This window comes from Schistocerca piceifrons, chromosome X (assembly GCF_021461385.2).
Source record: "Schistocerca piceifrons isolate TAMUIC-IGC-003096 chromosome X, iqSchPice1.1, whole genome shotgun sequence".
Taxonomy (NCBI): domain Eukaryota; kingdom Metazoa; phylum Arthropoda; class Insecta; order Orthoptera; family Acrididae; genus Schistocerca; species Schistocerca piceifrons.
In genome coordinates this window covers 773,998,264-774,016,518 of record NC_060149.1, presented here as the reverse complement: position 1 = coordinate 774,016,518, position 18,255 = coordinate 773,998,264, and the positions used below count along the sequence as shown (strand labels likewise).

At 41.4% G+C, this 18,255-nt stretch overlaps 1 protein-coding gene across 1 annotated transcript in view; it reads right to left on the bottom strand.

Moving 5' to 3' along the window:
• Window positions 1-18,255, bottom strand: part of LOC124721883 (myotubularin-related protein 14) — a 148,374-nt gene that overhangs the window by 9,737 nt on the left and 120,382 nt on the right. The gene's annotated exons all lie outside the window — the stretch shown is intronic.

Genomic DNA, 18,255 nt, shown 5'->3' with positions numbered 1-18,255 from the left:
GCTTTCATTCTTTCCAAAAAGTCTTGTTTATACTCATCTGACCACTTTGGTATGTACTGTTTTTCTTTTGGTTGCTCTGATATAACTTTCCATTTGTCTACTTTCTTTCTGAAGGTGTCTCTTTATAGAATGTCAGTTGGTCTTATCTTTGCATTATTTAGGCCCTTTCGAATTTCGTCTAGCCAAGGTGTGGGATTCTTAAGTGAGGTTACGTAATCTATTATTCTCTTCATCAATCACTCTTCTGGTAGTTAGCTGATATGACCAAAGAATTTCATTCGCCTTTTCCTGATATCAGTTTCGATGTTTGAAAACTTTTCTGTTGTTTTAACTGATTGTAGCTTATAACCATCTTGGTTAGGTCTTCGTCCTAGAATTTTCCTGATGATCTTCCTCACTTCTTTCTTGATGTCTTAAAGTTGTTTTCTGTTAAGGGTTAGTGTTTCACTTGCATCGAGGGTTGCTGGTTTTATACCAGTACTGTAGTGTCGAATTTTTGCCCCTCTTGATATGGATTTTTTGTTGTAGAGGTTTTGCCTTAAATGTGATCCTTCTTTAATTTTTTGGAGGTAATGTAGCTGCAAGATTTTTTCAATACCTGTCAGTTCGATGAATTCTCCAAGGTATTTAAACTATGGAACCCTATCAATTTTAACATATTTTGTTTTCAAGCTTTTATTTTCTGTTTTTGAACAAAAAAATTCAGTTTTCTCAAATGAAATTTGTAAACACACTTTTTCTGCACATTCTTTGAATATTTCTAGCTGTTTGATTGCAGTCTGCTCATCCTCTGTTAGCATCGCTAGGTTATCCGCAAAAGCAAGATATGGTATGTAGAGGTTATTTTTGGCAACGCCCAGTCAGACTGGCATGCAAACCTCACATTTCTTGAGTTCTTTCTCCCATACTTCCATAACGTTGCCTATAACTATTTTGAACAGAATAGGAGAGAGTCCATCACCTTGTCTCACACTTGTTTGAATGTCGAAGGTTTCTGAGACCTCCACCACAAATTTTACTTTAAATTTTGTGTTAATTAGTGTTTGTTTTATGATTTCTCTTGTTTTGGGATCTAATCCCCTCTCTTCTAAAATTTGGAATAGTGAGGGCGTGTCTATTATTAATTATTATGAAAAGGATGGCTTGCTATTCACCATACAGCGGAGATATTGAGTCACACATAGACTATCAAGTAAATAACCTTCTGGCCAAAAAGACCTTCATCAGAATAAAACAAAACAAAACAAAACAAAACACACACACACACACACACACACACACACACACACACACACACACACACACACACACAAAGGCCTTTTTGGCTGAAAGCTTTCTTGTTTAACAGTCTTTCTGTTGTGTCTATCTGTGACACAACATCTCTGCTATATGATGAGTAGCAATCTATCCTTTTCATAATAATGTCATTATTCCAGCCAGGATTTTCTATTGTTTGAAAAAATAATTAAAACTTTATGACTAACCACTGAATAGACCACTTCACTGGCATGTATTATGCAAGTGGTGGAGGGTCTATGACCACCTGGTATCAGTTATAGACCATCTACAGCATTCCAAAGCGACCTGTGTTCTCTTTAAAGTTGGTGAAAAATATTTAGTTCACTGAGCTTATAAAGAAATGAAAGTGATTAGAAAGATCTGGAAAACTGCATGGAAGCTCACCAAAGTACTAGGATGAAAAAATAAAATAGAAGTAGTTGGTTTCATAACAAGAATAAACTTAGTCAGAAACATATGTCGTTTGCGAAAGTATAAGAACATTCTAATTTTAGATAGTCCAGTTCAGTTAAAATTTTTCATATTACTTGTGAGAACATGCATACACCCCTACATGGTGCCAGCTGGACAAACAGTACCAAACTGTGTGGACTAGGTTATGGTGGGGGTAGCGTTGGGTAGGGTGGTAAGGGGGAAAGAGGTAGGAGGCAGGGAGTGGGACTGATGATGGGTGGCTAGTGGCTTGCAGGGATGCAGCTGGTTCACCGGCCAGGAATACGAAAGGGAGAGGAGGCAGGCAGGTGGGGTGCACAGTTGTTGGAGCCAGTGGGGAGCACTGCACACTGAAGATGACATGGGGACACGAACTGGAAGGGGGTTACAGGGCAAAGCAAGGGGAAGCTTGGAGGGACAGCAAGTTACTGCATACTGAAGTCAGGATGATAACAAGAGCAGAGGGTGTGTTGTAAAGATAATTCCCATTTGTGTAATTCAGAAACACTGGTGGCAGAGGCACAAATTCAGATGGCCCAGTTTCTGACATAGTATTGAAATTGAGCATGTTACGCTCAGCTGCATGTTGAGCCAACAGGTGGTCAACTTTGTTCTTGGCGACAGTTTGGCAATGGCCACTCATCCCAGTGGACAGCTGGTTGGTAGTCATACTAACATAAAAAGCTGTGCATGTATTTGCTGCAGAGTTTGTATATGACAAGGTTGCTTTCACAAGTGGCCTGGCCTCTGATGGTATAGGATAAGCCTGTGAAAGGATGGGAGTAGGAGGCACTGGGGGGCCAGAAGGTAGGGTGGGGTGGGGTGGGGTGGGGTGGGGTGGGGTGGGGTGGGGTGGGGTGGGGGGGGGAGGGGTGGATGGGCCAAGTCTTGTATCTTGGTTTACCGAATGGGTATGATCCCTGTAGCAAGGGATGGGGAGTAGGAATGACATAGGGATGGACTATGATGATGTGTAGATGACGTGGGTGACATAACACCACTTTGGGTGTTGTTGGAAGGTTAGGTAGAATGTCCTTCATTTCAGGGCAGAATAAGAGAATCAAAGACCTGACAAATGATATGGTTCAGTTGTTCCAGTCCAGGTTGATACTAGGTGACAAGGGGGAGGTCCTGCACTTCAACTGATTCTTTGGGGTGGTGTGGGGATTGGGGATGTGTGAGGATATGGTACAGGCAATCTGTCTGTGGACTACATGTGGAGGGCAGGGGAGGGAAGGCTAGTGCCTGCCTGTGAAGGTCATTGTGAGACCTTCAGCATACTGGGCTGTGAGTCAGGATATAGTTGGTAAGGTGTGTAAGGAATGAGGTGGTGTGTTTGGAGCCTGAAAGACATTGGACGAGATAGTATTTGATAGTGGCAAGGCTATGGGCACAAGGGATTTTAATGTATAGGGATGTGGCATCAACTGTGATGAATATGAAGGTAGTAGTTAGTATCTTTGATGTGGGAGGCTAGGTTTCACGCAGTTGGTTGGAGGTGTTGGTCAACAAGAGTGGAAATTCTTTCAGTGGGAACACAATAAGCATTTACAATGGGGCGTCCAGGAAGGGCCTATGGATTTTAGTACAGATTGAAGGTTATATTCGACTTCTGGGATGGGATCAGCATGGCAAAAGTTATAAGCAGAGGCTGTGACTCGTGGATGATTAGGTCATGAACTTTTTTCACTGTGTGTATAGCTGGCCTCCCCCCCATGAACAATGGACCTTGCCGTTGGTGGGGAGGCTTGCGTGCCTCAGCGATACAGATAGCCGTACCGTAGGTGCAACCACAACGGAGGGGTATCTGTTGAGAGGCCAGACAAACGTGTGGTTCCTGAAGAGGGGCAGCAGCCTTTTCAGTAGTTGCAAGGGCAACAGTCTGGATGATTGACTGATGTGGCCTTGTAACAATAACCAAAATGGCCTTGCTGTGCTGGTACTGCGAACGGTTGAAAGCAAGGGGAAACTACAGCCGTAATTTTTCCCGAGGGCATGCAGCTTTACTGTATGATTAAATGATGATGGCGTCCTCTAGGGTAAAATATTCCGGAGGTAAAATAGTCCCCCATTCGGATCTCCGGGCGGGGAGTACTCAAGAGAATGTCGTTATCAGGAGAAAGAAAACTGGTGTTCTACGGATCAGAGCGTGGAATGTCAGATCCCTTAATCGGGCAGGTAGATTAGAAAATTTAAAAAGGGAAATGGATAGGTTGAAGTTAGATATAGTGGGAATTAGTGAAGTTCGGTGGCAGGAGGAACAAGACTTCTGGTCAGGTGACTACAAGGTTATAAACACAAAATCAAATAGGGGTAATGCAGGAGTAGGTTTAATAATGAATAAAAAAATAGGAGTGCGGTAAGCTACTACAAACAGCATAGTGAACGCATTACTGTGGCCAAGATAGATACGAAGCCCACACCTACTACAGTATTACAAATTTATATGCCAACTAGCTCTGCAGATGACGAAGAAATTGAACAAATGTATGATGAAATAAAAGAAATTATTCAGATTGTGAAGGGAGACGAAAATTTAATAGTGATGGGTGACTGGAATTCGAGTGTAGGAAAAGGGAGAGAAGGAAACATAGTAGGTGAATATGGATTGGGCCTAAGAAATGAAAGAGGAAGCCGCCTGGTAGAATTTTGCATAGAGCACAACATAACCATAGCTAACACTTGGTTTAAGAATCATGAAAGAAGGTTGTATACATGGAAGAACCCTGGAGATACTAAAAGGTATCAGATAGATTATATAATGGTAAGACAGAGATTTAGGAACCAGGTTTTAAATTGTAAGACATTTCCAGGGGCAGATGTGGACTCTGACCACAATCTATTAGTTATGACCTGTAGATTAAAACTGAAGAAACTGCAAAAAGGTGGGAATTTAAGGAGATGGGACCTGGATAAACTGACTAAACCAGAAGTTATACAGAGTTTCAGGGAGAGCATAAGGGAACAATTGACAGGAATGGGGGAAAGAACTACAGTAGAAGAAGAATGGGTAGCTTTGAGGGATGAAGTAGCGAAGGCAGCAGAGGATCAAGTAGGTAAAAAGACGAGGGCTAGTAGAAATCCTTTGGTAACAGAAGAAATATTGAATTTAATTGATGAAAGGAGAAAATATAAAAATGCAGTAAATGAAGCAGGCAAAAAGGAATACAAACGTCTCAAAAATGAGATCGACAGGAAGTGCAAAATGGCTAAGCAGGAATGGCTAGAGGACAAATGTAAGGATGTACAGGCCTATCTCACTAGGGGCAAGATAGATACTGCCTACAGGAAAATTAAAGAGACCTTTGGAGATAAGAGAACCACTTCTATGAATATCAAGAGCTCAGATGTAAACCCAGTTCTAAGCAAAGAAGGGAAAGCAGAAAGGTGGAAGGAGTATATAGAGGGTCTATACAAGGGCGATGTACTTGAGGACAATATTATGGAAATGGAAGAGGATGTAGATGAAGATGAAATGGGAGATATGATACTGCGTGAAGAGTTTGACAGAGCACCGAAAGATCTGAGTCGAAACAAGGCCCCCGGAGTAGACAACATTCCATTGGAACTACTGACAGCCTTGGGAGAGCCAGTCCTGACAAAACTCTACCATCTGGTGAGCAAGATGTATGAAACAGGTGAAATACCCTCAGACTTCAAGAAGAATATAATAATTCCAATCCCAAAGAAAGCAGGTGTTGACAGATGTGAAAATTACCGAACTATCAGTTTAATAAGTCACAGCTGCAAAATACTAACACGAATACTTTACAGACAAATGGAAAAACTAGTAGAAGCCAACCTCGGGGAAGATCAGTTTGGATTCCGTAGAAACACTGGAACACGTGAGGCAATACTGAACTTACGATTTATCTTAGAAGAAAGATTAAGGAAAGCCAAACCTACGTTTCTAGCATTTGTAGACTTAGAGAAAGTTTTGACAATGTTGACTGGAATACTCTCTTTCAAATTCTAAAGGTGGCAGGGGCAAAATACAGGGAGCGAAAGGCTATTTACAATTTGTACAGAAACCAGATGGCAGTTATAAGAGTCGAGGGGCATGAAAGGGAAGCAGCGGTTGGGAAGGGAGTAAGACAGGGTTGTAGCCTCTCCCCGATGTTGTTCAATCTGTATATTGAGCAAGCAGTAAAGGAAACAAAAGAAAAATTCGGAGTAGGTATTAAAATTCATGGAGAAGAAATAAAAACTTTGAGGTTCGCCGATGACATTGTAATTCTGTCAGAGACAGCAAAGGATTTGGAAGAGCAGTTGAATGGAATGGACAGTCTCTTGAAAGGAGGATATAAGATGAACATCAACAAAAGCAAAACAAGGATAATGGAATGTAGTCTAATTAAGTCGGGTGATGCTGAAGGAATTAGATTAGGAAATGAGACACTTAAAGTAGTAAAGGAGTTTTGCTATTTGGGGAGCAAAATAACTGATGATGGTCGAAGTAGAGAGAATATAAAATATAGACTGGCAATGGCAAGGAAAGCGTTTCTGAAGAAGAGAAATTTGTTAACATCGAGTATAGATTTAAGTGTCAGGAAGTCATTTCTGAAAGTATTTGTATGGAGTGTAGCCATGTATGGCAGTGAAACATGGACGATAAATAGTTTGGACAAGAAGAGAATAGAAGCTTTCGAAATGTGGTGCTACAGAAGAATGCTGAAGATTAGATGGGTAGATCACATAACTAATGAGGAAGTATTGAATAGGATTGGGGAGAAGAGAAGTTTGTGGCACAACTTGACCAGAAGAAGGGATCGGTTGGTAGGACATGTTCTGAGGCATCAAGGGATCACCAATTTAGTATTGGAGGGCAGCGTGGAGGGTAAAAATCGTAGAGGGAGACCAAGAGATGAATACACTAAGCAGATTCAGAAGGATGTAGGTTGCAGTAGGTACTGGGAGATGAAAAAGCTTGCACAGGATAGAGTAGCATGGAGAGCTGCATCAAACCAGTCTCAGGACTGAAGACCACAACAAACAACAATGGCTGTCCTTTCTTCTGCTGAAAGGCTAGTGTTGTTAGGAAAGGACCTGGGGTAGGATGGTAAGGCCAAGATGCAGGTAAGAAAATCCTGAGAGGTGACCAGGGGGTGATTAGGTGGGAGGTGGAAAGAACGCTGTTGGATGATGATGTGAACTGGGAGTGGCAAGGTTCAGTGTTGGGACTAGGTTAGCTTTGGTTGGAGGGACTTTTAGCATTGAAGTGTTTCCACTACAGGAATACGGAGAAGAAGAGCAGGTCTTTGAAGGGTCCAGCATGGTTGAAATTAGGTGTGGGTCTGAAGGCGAGGCCTCTGGATAAGACAAACTTCTGTGGGACTGAGGTTTATGGTGGAAAGGTTAGCACCAATGTTTTGAGTTCTGGGTTTTGTGGGGTGTTAGGAGTAAGTTTTTGAGGATGTGCTAAATTGAAACTGTCAGCTACACAGGGTCTGTATATTATGGGGGGGTTGAGGAAAAGGTTCACTGTGATTAGGATGGGTGCTGATGGATAGTGGTGCCCCAAGGCGAGAGAAGGATGTCACCAGGTTTGACAATTTGTGGAGGTGATGTCTGGAATGCTCTTCTAGGTGTTGGACTGCAAAGTAACAGTACCTTGTGGAGGGAGTAGATGTGGTTCTCGGATGACTGAGCCATTAACAGGGGTTCTTGCAGTTGCTATAATGACACCATGATCACTAATTCCTGACTATATACTGATGCTGCCAATAAGGTCTATGCTGTTTATAGCTACAACACCTAAGATATTTCCATTGTGTGTGGGTGGCCTAACTAGCTGCTCAAGAAAGTTTACAGAAAATGTGTTTAAAAGTGCTTTAGAAGACTGACTGAATGAATGTAGTCCCCGCAATGAATTCACAGACATCTCTGTCTGTACTCGGTAGGTAAAGTCACCTCCAACTACTATTGCATGATCTGGGTATTTACGCAATACTGACTGTAGACTTTCTTTCAATGACTCTAGAACTGTCACAGCGGAATCAGGTGGCCAGTAAAAACACCCGAAAATTAACATGATTTCCTCTAGACTTGTTATACGCAACCAATTAACATCACAGTCACACTCAACTTCGACTTCACTAGAGACAATACTTCTGTCAACTGTAATGAATACTCCCCCTCGTATGGCGTCTAATCTGTCTTTCCAATATATGTTCCATGATTTGCTAAATCTCTTAGAGCTTTCTATTTCAGGTTTCGGCCAGCTCTCGATCCCAATAATAATTTGAGCATGAGAGCTTTTCCAGAGGGCTGTAAATTTGGGAACTTTGTTACAAATACTTCGACATGTTACTGATAAAATTTTGGCAATAAGTATCTTTACTGTGAATGCGGTCTAACTTCCATTTCCGCATATCGACTGACGAGTTCATTTGAATACCTCAAACTACTGACTAACCAAAAAACTCTGCTTGCACCTAGCGCATGAGGCCAGCAGCCTTCACCACCTCTGCCAGCAGCCTTTGTGAACTAAGGATGGTCTCAGAATGCACGTGACAGGTGTTTTTGGTACTGATGTGAGCCACAACTTGCAGAGGACTGCACAATGCACACGTCATAGTCACAGGCAAGGCCACCTTTACACCTCTGATGAAGATCTCCGGCAGATGCACCAAGTGCACATTGGCCTTCTTTCCAGCTATGAACACTATCTTCCTCAGGGGCTTCCTAATGCACTAAACACTGGAGCTCCCGATGACTAGATACCCTATGCCCATGTGTGTCAGCTTGGATCTTGCTGAAGAGTGAATAGGTGATGTCAGATGGTCAGCCTCCACGTTGACCCTCTGCCTTGAGTGACACAATCGCATTAACGACCAATCATTCACCCTGCTGTGAGGGTGGATCCACCATGCAGGGTACACCAGTAGGAGCCTTGGCAGCAGCATCAGAAAAACCATCATAAAATCAAGAATAAAATAGCAGTACAGGCACAGTTCAAAAGGGGATAGATGACAGGTGGGATAACTACTTAGAAATAATGGGTGACCAAGCCACTCTATGACATATTACAATCTATCATCCAATATTTTGTGAAGAATTCTGGACATCACACAAAAGCTTAAAACACAAACCACGCTTGTCTCATTATCAGTTAAAATAGAGGGCAGCCTATGGGAAACCCAAATAAATCCCGACATTCAGTTAAAACATATTGTATTCACAGCTGTGTCCCACACCTGTGACACTCTGGGGTCTCCTCATGACATAAATGAATGCCATGTATAAATGGACAATGTCCCACTCTAAGCTGCATTAGGGCTACTTCTTAAATTAATTGTGATTGGATGGAAGTAAGCCACAGTCGTACTGGAGGTTTTACGGAACATAATTCATTATTCCTCACTTCTAGCCACTGAGCCTCCCACAAACACATGGTCTTCTTAGGCACAAAAATGAGGTGATAGCCAGCAGGGGGACTGAACAGTGAGCAGGAGGTGGAAGGGAGAAAGCCCAGCTGGCAGCCGTATCAGCAAGTTCGTTTCCCTGAATCCCTATGTGCCCTGGAATCCAGTAGAAAAGTATTTTGTCATCCTGCTTTGCAAGAGAAGGAGTGTGTCCTGTACTTCTTACATCCCCCAATCTGTTGGCTATATCTGACTAATAGCAAGAAGGGCACTTTGTAAATCTGAGCATATGAGGAATTTCTTGTCATGGTGCCATCTCAACAGCTCCAGTGCCCTCAGGATTGCAAACAGTTCTGTGTAATAAAGTGAAAACTGCTCCGAGGACAATGTTGGGGAACATGACAGAGCAGCCGAAAAGATCTCCCTGCTTACACACATTTATGTAAACGCTAATAAAATCTGGATGCTGATGTAAAATCTAATTAAATTTAATTTTAAAAATATATTCTGGGGTAAAATTCTTCCTGTAAGCAGTTAACTCTAAAAGTCTCTTTAATAGCCAGGGGGATGCCCTACTCCAACCCTGGGGTTGGGCCTTAATGCTCCTCACATATGTTAATTTGAGGCTCTCTCTCACACAGATTTTGGCCTCATTGCCTGTGTAAGACGACTGAATAGCCATTCAAGTGGCAGCTGTGCAACAAAGCTGGATGCTAGTGATCTGGGAATGGACAAAGCTCCATATGGTTGGGGTACCATGAAGAGAAGACGTCGAATAGACAGCACAGGTTCACCAGCCTCTGCACACAGGCTAGCAACTGGACTCATGTTATGAGCTCCTACTGACAGCCCACTAACCTCATGGTGAACAGCATCAAGCATTTTGAGGCATGAAGGCTTTCCTGATCCATAAAACCGGCATCTGTATTGAAGTTGGGGTTTCACGGAGAACTTATAAAGTTGGAGCAGATGTGGCCTGTTGGCTCTCCAAGACCTATGACATTTGTGTTTAAGGATGTTTAAGGCCTTGAGATATCTCAGTTTCAGTTCTTTAAAGTGTGGCAGCCATGTTAGCTTCTAGTCAAAAGTGAGGGCCAGATACTTCACCTTTTCCTTAAAAGTGAGAACTGCATCCCCCCCCCCCCCCCCCCCCCCGTTTTAAAATTCTCCAAAGAGAATTTAAAAATGGTATAAGACCATTCCTCCACTTGCCTGACCCACAAATGCCAACTGCTGAGTGACCTTTGCAAGGATGGAGGACTCGCAGAAGATGGAGAAGTCATCTGCATACAAAGAACATGGTATTGGATGCTGCATTGCCCCATATTTATTGCAATGGCAAATGCTATGACACTTAAAACACTCCCTTGAGAGACACCATTCTTCTGTTTAAAAGTGGTCATGCAAGACATTCTCAACCTTGTATCTAAAATGTCCAAGACAAAGGACTGTGTGAAGGTGGGTAGACATCTATGGAACCTCCACTGATAGGGCTGCAACAAAGTATTACACCACCAGGTAGTATCATAGGCCGTTTCCAAATCACAGAAGACATCAATAAGGTGTTGCTTATGGAGGAAACCATATTAAATTGCTGCTTTGAGCAAAGTCAGGTTATTGAGTGAGATGTGATACCTCCTGAACCCTCACTAGATGCTTGACCACACACTCCACTGCCTTTCATATGCAGCTTGTCAGGCTAATGTTACGATAACTACTGGGGTTCATCTGATCCTTCCCTAGTTTTCAAATTTAGGTTAAAATAGATTCTTTCCATAAGTTGGCAAAGTCTCCGTCATCCAAATTTCATCCAAAAGCTGAAGGAGGACCTGTTTCGACCATGGATACAACTGTTTCAATATGCTGTAAGTTATCAGGTTGAGTCTGGGTATAGCATCACGAGCTACTGTCAATGCAGAATCCATTTCCCACAGACAAAAAGGCAGGTTGTATTCCTCAGTGTTAGAGGAATGGTAATCAAAATCAGCCTTCTCCTGTCTCTCCCAATATTAACGGAAAGCTGAATCCCAGCTAGATTCGGCCATAAGGGACTTATAAAATACAGCCATTGTCTTCAAAATGGCACTCAGTGATGTTAGGAGAGACCCATGCTCTTGTACAGCTGTTACTGGTAGTCATGAGTTGCACCTTGAGGTCCTCCTGATGGCTTCCCATACTTTACTTGTAGATGCGAACATTTTAATGGAGTTCAGAACTTTTGAAAAGACCTTTGCTTAGTCTCCTGCATTATTCTCTTCACCTTTGCCCACTTCATTTGAAAAGTTGCAAGATTCACATCTGTGGAGCACTGACTGAATCTGTGCACAGTAGCCCTCCTGTTCCTGATTGCAGAACGGCAATCATCATTCCACCAAGGGACACACTGCCCCCTAGGTGCTCCTGCTGACTTTGGGATGGCTGCATTAGTGGCACGGTGAATCACAACTGTAATGTGATCCACCCAGTCCTGGATGCCATCACACTGCTTGAATATAGCTAACTGCCTGTAAAGCATCCATTTAGCCTTTCTGAACAGCTCTGTCTATGGCTTCCTTTCGGGATCTGCTCCATTGGCAGATGGATCCAGATAGTGTACTAGTCACTACCATTAAGGCCATCATTCAGTCCCAACTGAGCAGTGTTTGTAAGGGCAGGCATGCAGGAGGAGATGCCTATGGCCATAAATGAATCCAGTAGCAGTGCTAAAATGTGTAGCTTGACGCACATTCACCAATGTGAAGTCTGTTGTGCGTGTCAGATCCTCAAGTGTTCAATCCTTGGGGCATATGGTGTTAGAAACCCACAGTGCACTACGTGCATTAAAGTTTTTGCTTTTGCAAGTACAGGTGTAAGCACAGGTGCTGTTGGTGAATAGTGGTATGCCAGACACCATGTGTGTTCACCTTGGGAACACGTTTTTGCAGTATGGAAGCATAAGAAGTGGCAAGGAAAGGTGGTTTCGTTACCTTGTATTCCTGTTTGGCTTCTCTTAAGGGATCTGCTCGGTCACTTTTGTTCCCGGATTTTGCATTCCTCAGCAAAAACAGGGCATTCTTGGCTCCACAGTGTGTGGCTCCCTGACTTCATGGACTGCCTTTCCACATTTCCTGCAGGTTGCTTTACCTCCACAACTCTGCGTTAAATGACCAAAACCCTGGCATTTGTAGCGGTACATAGGGCTAGGTACGTGTCCGAAACCTACCATGATTTGTTCAGGCAGCAATGAAGAATTTAAGGTCACAATGAAGGTGGCAGCCTTCTCAATTTCTCCACTATTCCTTCACAACCTTTGCTCCACATTCAATAAACCCTAGGATTCCCATTCTTGTTGAAGCTCTGCAATGTCATCATCCATAATATCACAGCATGTGACAACACCCTTGCTGGAGTTAAGGAAGTAATGCAACACAACAATTACATCATAGTCACCCAATTTTTATGACTTACTAAGTAGTTCCAATTGCTTTGTCCTCTTAAGTCTTGACCAGTAAGGAACCATTTTGTTACTGCTTCATAGACTTTGAGGTACCAGCAAACCCTTCTACACCTTTATGAATATAGAAGGGGGACACTTTTCAAAATGTTACCACTTTCCTCTTGATAAGTTCACACACATTCTGATTTATGACTCCTTGAGCTCAGTTACTAAACAAAACTTGGTTATATGGATAACTAGCTTCCCTCATTTGTTTGGGTGAGTGGCCGCAAGTATTCTCAGATGGTACACACATCAGGCTAGGAGTTGATATGTCTGAGTTCCAGGGTTCCAGCTCGGTTCCACAAGCAGCTAGGGAACTAAGGGACCTACCAAACAAAGCCCCACTTGCCTCAGTAAGCCTTTTACAACTGAGGTGTGGCAGTTGCCCCAGAATTTACCCACTAATGACTACTCTACCTCAACAGCCACACACCTCATTGGTGCACAGCACACCTTGAGACTGAGGATAGATTGTTCCCACTAGTGAAAGCAGCCTTGTCACATACCAACCTTGCTGTGAACACTGCACAGTCTTTTATGTCAGTATGACAACTACAACAGTGGCACAACATGCAGCTGAGCACAACATGCTCAATTTCAATACTGCTTCACAACCTAGGCCATTTGGATCCATGTCTCGATCACCAGTTTCTCTGAATACTTATATGGGAGTTATCCTTATGACACACACTCTGCTTCCGTAATCATCCTGTCCTCCATGCCCGGTAACCCGCTGTCCCCCAGGTTCCCCTTCCTCTGTCCTGTAACCTTTCCCCAATTCAGCTTCCCACATGGCCTTCAGTGTGCACCGCTCCCTACTGGCTCCGACAATTGTGCATCACATTCGTAACCCGCCTATCTCCCACCCCTGCCTTCCGTCTTTGTAGCTGGCAAACCAGCTGCCTCCATCCGAGACACTAGCCACCCACCCCAAAATCCCCTCCTTGCATTCCACCTCCGCCCCCCCCCCCTCTCTCTCAACCCACCCCACCCGATATTATCCCCAGCACAACCTACTCCACCTGCGGAAATGCAGCATGGTATTGTTTGTCCAGCTGGCTCTGTGTGTGTGTGTGTGTGTGTGTGTGTGTGTGTGTGTGTGTGTGTGTGTGTGTGTGTGGGTGTGTGTGTGTGCGTGTGTGTTTCCTTCTCTATCTCAAAAAAGAATTAGTCCAAAAGCTAGCAGATTTCTTTCTTTCATATGTGCTATCATTGACACAACACTTCTGCTTTTTGGTGAGTGATCCCTTTTAATCCAAAAATGTTTGCATAGTTACATTTTGTAGACAAGAAGATAAAATCATTAAAACTTGTAAAATTCGCTAAATCCAACTCTGAATGTGACAAAAGTATTGGAGAGGACCTGTCAATCATCTCCAAGTTTCAATCAGAATCAAGTCTTGAGATGTTTGCCTTCTTAATCTAATTTCTGTAGTTGAAAGGAATTGAAAGTAATATAATGTAAATCTTCTACGTGGTTTGAAATGTAAATTTTCACCATGATCCTAAATGTAAATGATGCCACTCAATAACTGAATGTCTGGGCTCCATACAATCTCAGTCCCATTAGTTTTTTTCACAGAAGTGATTAATAGCAGTCATTACCTACCTTTGGGTTGAATATCAGTGACTAGTGTGTCTTGTAAAGATTAGGTTATATGTATGTTTTCTTCCAAGGATTCTTAGTGAACAGATCCTCCAAGGGTGTGGAACCCATTGTAACCAAAGTACACACAATACATATTTAAAAAAGAACTGCTAGTGTTTTTTCTACAGATTGTAAGTGAAATTGGGTGTGAGATATTTTAGACATATACTGGGAGGAAATCTCTGACTTCTGAACTGCATGTCTTTTCAAAGTTTAGTGACAAAGAATTGTCTAGTAGCCATTTATTAACGCCTATGAAAATTTCAATCTCTCCAAAACTATTCTTAATTTAGTAGTAGTAGTAGTAGTAGTAGTAGTAGTATCAGCAGCAGCAGCAGCTTTATTCATCTGTAGATCTCTTTTTACAAGGATGTAGGACATGTCAAATTATTTACAAGTTTAGACCAATTTAAAATAAGCTAATTTGTATACATATATATATATTTACAGGCTTCTAGTTAGAGACAATCATTAGATTTACTCCTGGTATACAATACTTTTTTTTTTACAAATAACTTATTTAATAACGTAATGCCACACTGTTCACTAATATCTCACCATCAGTCACTGCACACACACACACACACACACACACACACACACACACACACACACTGGTGATCTCTGGGCCATTTTCTGTACCGCAACTTCCCATTTGCTATCCTGAAAAACTGAGTTAGAATTCCTTCATAATGAGTGAGATGTTGAGCTCAGAAAGAGGAAGAGGTGTTAGTATTGTGCTATTCATAGAAAGGAAAAATGAAGGAAAAAAACAAAGTGAAGGTGTTATGTGGAATGTTGGATGTTTTAACATTTTTTTATCAAACCCCTACTCTGTTTTATCTAAGTAATCCTTCAATGTATAAAATGGATTGCATAACATGTACTTTTTAACTGCCTTTTTAAATAAGTGTATTTTTGGAATTTCTTTAATCTCTTTTGGTAATTTATTGTACAGTTTTATTCCTTGGTAAATGTAAGTTGAGTACATCTCTTGTAGCATGGTTATAGACAGTGCTCTTTGTGCAGTAATTACCAATGTTATTTTTGATGCGTACAACTGACTGGTAAATGTATTCACACAGAGCAGTTAAAATCCCCAGTGTTTTGAACATATCTTTACAATAAGCTCGACTAGTATTTTTGGTTATTATTCTTATGGCTCTTTTCTGGAGTTTGAAAATTGTGTTCGGATTTTGTGTGTTTGTTCCCCAAAAAAGAATGCCATAACTAAGAATTGAGTGTACATATAGATAATATGTAACTAAAAGACACTGCATGTTACACACTGACTATAGGATCCAAGGGCATAACATGCTGATGACATTCTGTTTGCAAGTACCTTTGTGTGTTCACACCACTTCAATTGAGAATCAATATTCATTCCTAGAAATTTTGCATTTGTTACACAGTCTATAGAGGTGCCATCTACATTTAATTTAACATCGTTATTTTTCCTCTTCAAACTGAAATTCATGGCATTAGTTTTCTTCATGTTCAATGTCACTTTATTGCTTATTGACCAATCATAAACTTCTTTGAAAGTTTCATTTGCTTTCTCGGCAAGGAGTTCTCTTGTTTTCTCAGTGACTATAATACTGCTGTCATCAGTGAAGGGAATTTTTTCACCATGAGTAACACTACTGGGAAAGTCAATTATGTATATCAGGTACAGTATTGGTCCTAATATGCTACCTTGCGGAACCCCTATATTAATGTCTTTGGATTCTGATAAGTGTGTTACTAAGTGTTTAGATATATTTGAAGTGTGTGTTATCTCCGCTCTTTGTACCCTATCTGTTAGGTATGATCGAAACCAGTCATTAGCTACCCCTCTAATTCCTAATGCTTCTAATTTATTTAATAGATTCTTGTGGTTGACTGTATCAAAGGCCTTATAAAGATTCAAAAATATGCCTGACACACTCATCTTTATCAAGAGCATCAAGTACAACTTTTGTGAATTCTACTACTGCTGACTCTGTATTTTTTGCTACTTCGGAAACCAAACTGTGAGTTGCTTAAATGATTGTATTTATTCAGGTAATTCATTAATCTGTCTTTCATAATTGCTTCTATTATTTTTGAGAATGCTGACAGCAGGGAAATGGGCCGGTAATTTTCTATGTCTTCTGCATTACCTTTCTTAAGCAAAGGTACAACTCTGGCCTGTTTTAATTGCTCTGGAAATGTCCCCGATGTGAAGAATTCATGTATTATATTTGTTAAGGGGTCTTGTATAATCCCTCTGCATTGTTTCATTTCACACATTGGTACTTCATCTAAGCCTACTAGCTTTTTATTTTTTAGTTTTTGAACAGTTTTATTGACTTCATTCTCTGTGGTTGGAAGTAACATCATTGTATTAAGTGCAACGTTATTTACAGGTGTTACATTTGTTTTGGGGAATTTTTGTTGTAACTTCTCTGCAATACTTGAAAAATGCTCATTTACATAGTTTGCGAAGTGTTGTGGATCATTTATTACCTTTTCTCCCTCCCTTAGCAATGTGTTATTCTGTGTGTATTTGCCTATCCAGATTTCCTTTTTTATAACATCCCAGACTGCTTTGCTTTTATTCTCTGCATTATATATTATTTTGTCATTAAATGACTTTTTTGCAACAATCAGCACCTTCCTATAGATCTTTTTGTATCTATGATAGAAATTTAAGAATTTTGGATCATTGCGAATCTTTTTCATGGAATTGAGGTGTTTAAGTGTTTGGGAGGACTTCTTAATACCCGCTGTTATCCATCTGTTTTTGTGAGATGTTGATACAGACACACATACCGGGTGATCAAAAAGTCAGTATAAATTTGAAAACTTAATAAACCATGGAATAATGTAGATAGAGGGGTAAAAATTGACACACATGCTTAGAATGACATGGGGTTTTATTACGGGGGGGGGGGGGGGGGGGGGGGGGGGGTAGACGCGTGAAAGATCTCTTGCGCGCGCCGTTTGGTGATGATCGTGTGCTCAGCTGCCACTTTTGTCATGCTTGGCCTCCCAGGTCCCCAGACCTCAGTCCGTGTGATTATTGGCTTTGGGATTACCTGAAATCGCAAGTGTATCGTGATCGACTGACATCTCTAGGGATGCTGAAAGACAACATCCGATGCCAATGCCTCACCCTAACTCCGGACATGCTTTACAGTGCTGTGCACAACATTATGCCTCGACTACAGCTATTGCTGAGGAATGATGGTGGACATATTGAGCATTTTCCGTAAAGAACATCATCTTTGCTTTGTCTTACTTTGCTATGCTAATTATTACTATTCTGATCAGATGAAGCGGCATCTTTCGGACATTTTTTGAACTTTTGTATTTTTTTGGTTCTAATAAAACCTCATGTCATTCCAAGCATGTGTGTCAATTTGTACCTCTCTATCTACATTATTCCTTGATTTATTCAGTTTTCAAATTTATACAGACTTTTTGATCACCCTGTACTTCTGGAAATGCCTTTTCAAAGCTCACTACTACTACTACTACTACTACTACTACTACTACTACTAATTTGCAAATTATTGCAATGACTGCATCATCTGAAAACAAAACAAACTTGGCATAAAAGTTATTGACGGAAGTTCATCAATATATGCAAGAAAAAGTAAGGGCCCTCCGATGGAAATTTTTGAGATACCACATGTAATTAATTCCCAGTTCAACGAAGACTGATAGCTTAACACAGGACTCTTTCCTACTGACACATTTACTTTCCCATCAGAGAGATGCAATTTGAACCATTTTGTGACTTTTCTGTACAGTGTAATATTCTAAGTTACTAAAATGGATAATTTGATTTACACAGTCAAATGCCTCTGACAGGTCATAAAATGTGCCATTATGGATAATGGAAAGATGAAGCGTTGTGGGAAGCTGCCGGGGGAGGGGTTTGTTCCATGACAATGTTTCAGCTCATTCTGCACAAAGCACAGCCTCACACATGCAGCTCCTTTGGAGTATCAAATTTTACCTCATCTCCCACATTTTCCTAGCATGGCACCCAGTGATTTCATCATCAT